The following is a 5,937-nucleotide window of genomic DNA, read 5'->3' on the forward strand; positions in this document are numbered from 1 at the left end:
GTGGCGGGACCCCTGCAATCAGACATCTTATCCCCTATCCTTTGGATAGTGGATAAGATGCCTAGGGGTGGAGTACCCCTTTAAAGACCTTTACTGAAACAATGGGTTCTTTCACAATTGGTTCTTTCTTGAGCAAATAACACGTAGATTCTAACTAACCCTGAAAAAAGCTGGTTTGTACTAGGGTACATCATGTTAGATGGTCAAACAAAGATTATGCTACAGGGGCTGTAAAGTTAGTGTAGTTCATAATATAGTGTCTGTACGTGTTTGATGGTGGTCTAGCAGTTCTTATGTGATTTTATCCCCAAAGTTTATTTTAAGCAGCATGCAAAACTGCTGTTGTCTCAGGTTTTCCCAGGTTACAGTGTGGCAGAGACATGACATCACTAGTCAGGTGATCAGAGGGAGTTTGTCCTACTTCAATGGGTGTAGCAACCACTGGGTGGGAGAGAGATCATTCTGCAACTAATTGTATTTTCGCAACAACTGGAGGCACCCTGGTCAAAAAACACTGGTCTTTTGGTCTTTTAAATGTAAGGCAGCTCATTTGTGTTTCAATCGGTGGGATGGCTGATTTGTGGGAGAGAGGAAAGTGACCTCACACTTACAAACAATTTGTTGTAGTTGAAGAAGGAAACTTCAACAGGAAATAGCCAGTTCACAAAAAGATAGCCACAGAATTATGGCGGACTCTTGGTAATTTAGCCCCAGGACAAGCGCAAATCCTTCCTTAGCATGACCATTTCTGTCTGGCAGGTACGTACTAAAATCACCTTATGGTGAATAACCCCTTTAAAATTACAGAGAAAATGCCATACGTATTGGTTACTTGCTGGTTACTAGTACAAGGGTATGTTAAAAACTTTCTACCCTGAAGCAGAACAGCCACAATGCTATACGAGGAGGTCATGCAGGTGCAAAATGTTGATAAACAACTTCTCACACAGCTACTTACTATTCAAGTGACAACCAATATGTTTCTCTATGGAGGAGCTTACTATATAAGTCCCCTCCTCTCAATGGCTAAAAACGACAAAGAACAAAGCGCTCCATGGTGTATTAAAAGAGTAACTTGTCAGGCAACTTATGCGCTGAAAGAGGCTCACCTGGAAGTGTTGTGTACCCACATAAACAACAATAGTGAGCGCATGTAGTGTCCGCAGCCAGCCGGCTGAGCAGGAGGTGTATGGAGGCAAACTTCAGACAAAGGTGCTGGCTTTCAATGGCGCAGGTCACAGAAGAAGCATGGATAGGTAAAAGCAAGGGTAGTCAATTCTCCCAGCATGCAACGCATTTCACTGCAACAGCAGCTTCATCAGGCCTGATGAAGCTGTTGTTGCAGTGAAACGCGTTGCATGCTGGGAGAATTAACTACCCTTGCTTTTACCTATCCATGCTTCTTCTGTGACCTGCGCCATTGAAAGCCGGCACCTTTGTCTGAAGTCTGCCTCCATACTCCTCCTCTCAATGGGGGAGATTTATCAAAGCTGTCTATGTCCCGCATCAATGAAGACCAAACTACAGAGCTTTAGGCCGGTCTATTGTGCGCCTAATTTATCAAATGGCGCACAGCTCTTGATAAAGTCTGTGCACAGACTGCATGATCTATGCTTTAGTCTATATTTAAACCTGCTCCAACATGGTCTGACATTTCGGCGTACTCTCAGACGAGGCGACTTGTCGCTGAAAAGTTGCTTTTGATAAATTCAGCACCAATGCATTTTTCAATGCATTTCAGTCTAAAATAGACTAGCATGCATCATGTTCTAAAAATCCTCTAGAGCAAAAGTCGCAGAAATGTCGCACAGATTTAGACTGCGACTTTCTGTGCGACAAATTTAGACAGGAAAAACCAGTCTAAATCCTTTGATAAATCTCCCCCAATGACTTGCAACCATGTTCTACTGCTTTGCTATGAGTCCCCCTCAAATAGTCTCACTCTTTATGTTAGTGATATCATTTACCATATACAGTGTGGGGTGGAATTTATCAAGGGTGGTGGAGGTGAATGGTTTCTCTACACCTTTATTTTGTGTGGTGAAAACTTTGTATGGGCATTAAATGTATGAAATGGTCTCAAGGCATGTGATTAAAGTTTTTGGAAATTACACTTCAGTACACCACTATGTGTGGTTCTGCCACTATTTTTGCAACTTTTTCACCTGTTGCACCAAAATGTGTGGCTTTTTACAAATGTTCTGTAAGCCAGGTCTGGGCTGGTGTAGATTTGCAACAAATTGAGCACAATGAAAAGTCTCTAAAAATCAACTGTGACAAATAGTGCAACAAATAAATACCACATAAGCAGGATAATACCAATTCCCCTCAGTATACCTAAGGGCTCTTACATTTAACCTACATATGGTGCAAACAACATACTTTGGTTGGCTGCTGGGGGTGGCTTGACTCCATTAGAACAAAAGGGTTTGACAATTGAAATCCAACATGGCTGATTCTTCTCTCCATCGACATGGACAGCTTTACCTGGATTATACCTTCAAATCTAACTAAAAGCTTCATAAAATATTATCAAACTGCATAAATAGCCATCTCCTAGCACAGTGCTGTACATGGAGTAGTCCCAGAGGGCACTATAAGCGCAGCAAGATATTTGAGTTTACATTTCAACAATAATATGCCCAGGTTCTAGTGAACGCCTCAATGCCACGGACCCAACACCTTATCAACAGACTGTAGACCGCTATGATAAATATACCATCATATCATCAAGACATCTGGAAGTAATCAATTAAAGGGGTACTCAGGTGGAAAACATTTTTTTTTTAAATCAACTGGTGACAGAAAGTAAAACAGATTTGTAAAATAACTTCTGTTAAAAAAATCTTAACCCTTCCAGTACTTATCAGCTGCTGTATACTACAGAGGAAGTTGTGTAGTTCTTTTCTGTCTGACCACAGTGCTCTCTGCTGACACCTCTGTCCGTGTCAGGAACTGTCCAGAGCAGGAACAAATCCCCATATCAAACCTATCCTGCTCCGGACAGTTCCTGACATGGACAGAGGTGTCATCAGAGAGCACTGTAGTCAGACAGATGTCACGATGCCGGCTGGCAGGTAGTGGATCCTCTGTGCCAGAGAGGGATTGGCGTGGACCGTGCTAGAGGATCGGTTCTAAGTCACTACTGGTTTTCACCAGAGCCCGCCGCAAAGCGGGATGGTCTTGCTGCGGCGGTAGTGACCAGGTCGTATCCCCTAGCAACGGCTCAACCTCTCTGGCTGCTGAAGATAGGCGCGGTACAAGGGAGTAGACAGAAGCAAGGTCGGACGTAGCAGAAGGTCGGGGCAGGCAGCAAGGATCGTAGTCAGGGGCAACGGCAGAAGGTCTGGAATCACAGGCAAGGAACACACAAGGAACGCTTTCACTGGCACTAGGGCAACAAGATCCGGCGAGGGAGTGAAGGGGAAGTGAGGTGATATAGGGAAGTGCACAGGTGTAAACACTAATTGGAACCACTGCACCAATCAGCGGTGCAGTGGCCCTTTAAATCGCAAAGACCCGGCGCGCGCGCGCCCTAGGGAGCGGGGCCGCGCGCGCCGGGACAGAACTGACGGGGAGCGAGTAAGGTACGGGAGCCGGGGTGCGCATCGCGAGCGGGCGCTACCCGCATCGCGAATCGCATCCCGGCCGGAGGTGGTAACGCAGCGCCCCGGGTCCGTGGAACCGACCGGGGCGCTGCAGTGAGGGAAGTGTAGCGAGCGCTCCGGGGAGGAGCGGGGACCCGGAGCGCTCGGCGTAACAGTACCCCCCCCCTTGGGTCTCCCCCTCTTCTTGGGGCCTGAGAACCTGAGGATCAGACTTTTGTCCAGGATATTGTCCTCAGGTTCCCAGGACCTCTCTTCTGGACCACAACCCTCCCAATCCACTAAAAAAAAAGTTCTTCCCCTGACCTTTTTAGAGGCCAAAATCTCTTTGACAGAGAAGATGTCCGAGGAGCCGGAAACAGGAGTGGGAGGAACAGATTTAGGAGAAAAACGGTTGAGGATGAGAGGTTTAAGAAGAGAGACGTGAAAGGCATTAGGGATACGAAGAGAAGGAGGAAGAAGAAGTTTGTAAGAGACAGGATTAATTTGACACAAAACTTTAAAAGGACCAAGATAGCGTGGTCCCAACTTATAGCTCGGGACACGGAAACGGACATATTTAGCGGAGAGCCATACCTTGTCTCCAGGGGAAAAAATGGGAGGAGCTCTTCTTTTCTTATCTGCGAATCTCTTCATGCGAGAAGAAGCCTGTAAGAGAGAATTTTGGGTCTCTTTCCATATGGTGGAAAGATCACGAGAAATTTCATCCACAGCGGGCAGACCAGAGGGCAAGGGGGTAGGGAGGGGGGGAAGAGGGTGACGGCCGTACACCACGAAAAACGGAGATTTGGAGGAAGATTCAGAGATTCTGAAATTATACGAGAATTCGGCCCAAGGTAGAAGATCTGCCCAGTCATCCTGGCGGGAGGAAACAAAATGTCGTAAATAGTCACCCAAGATCTGGTTAATTCTCTCTACTTGTCCATTGGATTGAGGATGGTATGCAGAAGAAAAATTTAATTTAATCTTGAGTTGTTTACAGAGAGCCCTCCAGAATTTAGACACAAATTGGACGCCTCTATCCGAGACGATCTGTGTAGGCAACCCGTGAAGACGAAAAATGTGTACAAAAAATTGTTTAGCCAACTGAGGCGCTGAAGGAAGGCCAGGAAGAGGGATGAAATGTGCCATTTTGGAGAATCGATCAACGACCACCCAAATAACAGTGTTGCCATGGGATGGGGGTAAGTCAGTAATAAAATCCATACCAATCAGAGACCAAGGTTGTTCGGGGACAGGTAGAGGATGAAGAAAACCAGCGGGCTTCTGGCGAGGAGTCTTATCCCGGGCACAGATAGTGCAGGCTCGCACAAAGTCCACCACATCAGTCTCTAGAGTCGGCCACCAATAGAAGCGAGAGATGAGTTGCACAGATTTCTTGATGCCCGCATGACCTGCGAGATGGGAGGAGTGACCCCATTTGAGGATCCCAAGGCGTTGGCGTGGAGAAACAAAGGTCTTTCCTGGAGGAGTTTGCCTGATGGAGGCTGGAGAAGTGGAAATCAGGCAGTCAGGAGGAATGATGTGTTGAGGAGAGAGTTCAATTTCAGAGGCATCTGAGGAACGAGAGAGAGCATCGGCCCTAATGTTTTTATCAGCAGGCCGAAAGTGAATTTCAAAATTAAATCGGGCAAAGAACAGAGACCACCTGGCCTGACGAGGATTCAGCCGTTGGGCAGACTGGAGGTAGGAGAGGTTCTTGTGATCGGTGTAAATAATAACTGGAAATCTTGATCCCTCCAGCAGATGCCTCCATTCCTCAAGTGCTAATTTAATGGCTAGAAGCTCTCGATCCCCGATGGAGTAGTTCCTCTCCGCCGGAGAGAAGGTCCTGGAAAAAAAACCACAAGTAACAGCATGCCCGGAAGAGTTTTTTTGTAGAAGGACAGCTCCAGCTCCCACTGAGGAGGCATCAACCTCCAATAGGAAGGGTTTAGATGGGTCAGGTCTGGAGAGCACGGGAGCCGAAGAAAAGGCAGACTTGAGTCGTTTAAAGGCGTCTTCCGCTTGAGGAGGCCAGGACTTGGGATCGGCATTTTTTTTTGTTAAAGCCACAATAGGAGCCACAATGGTAGAAAAATGTGGAATAAATTGCCTGTAATAATTGGCGAACCCCAAAAAACGTTGGATGGCACGGAGTCCGGAGGGGCGTGGCCAATCTAAGACGGCAGAGAGTTTATCTGGGTCCATTTGTAGTCCCTGGCCAGAGACCAAGTATCCTAGAAAAGGAAGAGATTGGCATTCAAACAGACATTTCTCTATTTTGGCATAGAGTTGATTATCACGAAGTCTCTGAAGAACCATACGGACATGCTGGCGGTGTTCTTCTAGA

The sequence above is a fragment of the Hyla sarda genome, chromosome 4 (assembly GCF_029499605.1).
Source record: "Hyla sarda isolate aHylSar1 chromosome 4, aHylSar1.hap1, whole genome shotgun sequence".
Taxonomy (NCBI): Eukaryota; Metazoa; Chordata; class Amphibia; order Anura; family Hylidae; genus Hyla; species Hyla sarda.